Source organism: Lathyrus oleraceus, chromosome 2 (assembly GCF_024323335.1).
Source record: "Lathyrus oleraceus cultivar Zhongwan6 chromosome 2, CAAS_Psat_ZW6_1.0, whole genome shotgun sequence".
Classification (NCBI taxonomy): Eukaryota; Viridiplantae; Streptophyta; class Magnoliopsida; order Fabales; family Fabaceae; genus Lathyrus; species Lathyrus oleraceus.
The window spans coordinates 81,597,872-81,599,078 of NC_066580.1; the positions used below are offsets into that span (position 1 = coordinate 81,597,872).

A 1,207-nucleotide genomic window follows, 5' to 3' on the forward strand; every position below is an offset into this window, starting at 1 on the left:
AATCTGCAGGAGTGTGACCTTGGATTCCACAGACTTCGTAATTTTGAGTTATGGAAACCACGGTGGCTGGAGGTGATACATTTAAACTTTCAATTTTCTGGACCAGAGCATCCACTTTTGCATTAACATGATCAAGGTTACTTATCTCGTACATGCCAGTTTTCGTTTGAGGTTTTTCCACCATTGTTCGTTTGCTTCCCCACTGATAGTGGTTTTGGGCCATGCTTTCAATAAGTTGGTAAGCATCAGTATAAGGTTTGTTCATTAGTATAAGGTATAGTGCACCACCTGCGGCGACGTCTATTGTTAACCTCTTGTTGTACAAGAGACCATTATAGAAGGTATGAATTACTAACCAGTCCTCTAAACCATGGTGTGGACAAAGTCTCATCATGTCTTTGTATCTTTCCCATGCTTCGAAAAGAGACTCATTATCTTTCTGTTTAAATCCATTTATCTGGGCTCTTAACATAGTTGTTTTGCTCGGCGGAAAATATCGGGCAAGAAAAACTTTCTTCAACTCGTTCCATGTGGTGACTGAGTTGGAAGGAAGAGATTGAAGCCATCTTCTAGCGCTATCTCTTAACGAGAAAGGAAAAAGACGAAATCGAATTGCCTCTGAAGTGACACCATTAGCTTTAACAGTATCAGCGTATTGAACAAATACGGATAAATGAAGGTTTGGATCCTCGGTAGGATTTCCAGAGAATTGGTTCTGTTGCACTGCCTGCAACAGTGAAGGTTTAAGTTCGAAGTTGTTTGCTTCGATTGCGGGTGGAGCAATACTTGAATGCGGCTCATCTTGCGATAGGGCGGCGTAATCTCGAAGAGCACGAGCTGGTTCTGCCATCTCGGGTATCGGCGAAGGAAGAAGATTTTTGAGATTAGGAATTTCGCTAGGAGGGAGATTGTTTGCAGCACGATATTCCCGAATTCGTCGTAAGACTCGGAGATATCGTTCGATATCGTTGATTCGTAAGTAGTACGGCTCGCCTTGTGAGCGAGTGTGTGGCATACAAATCAACGAAAGAAAGAAAAGAAAAAAATAAGCCTTAGTCTCTACAGCGTAACAAAAGAGTTACGATATCGACTAAATAAAAGTCCCCGGCAACGGCGCCAAAAACTTGATCGCGACTTTATGAGTCGAATTTGGGGTACAAACTGCAAGTGCACAGTTCTATCGCGTAGTTTTAAAAGATATCGATCC

The 1,207-nt window shown here is 42.3% G+C and overlaps 1 non-coding gene across 1 annotated transcript; it reads left to right on the plus strand.

Moving 5' to 3' along the window:
• The first annotated feature begins 365 nt into the window (after positions 1–365).
• On the plus strand, positions 366–472 carry LOC127124924 (small nucleolar RNA R71). The gene has a single exon (XR_007804399.1). It is a non-coding gene; the product is annotated as a small nucleolar RNA R71 (small nucleolar RNA).
• Positions 473–1,207: the final 735 nt, after the last annotated feature.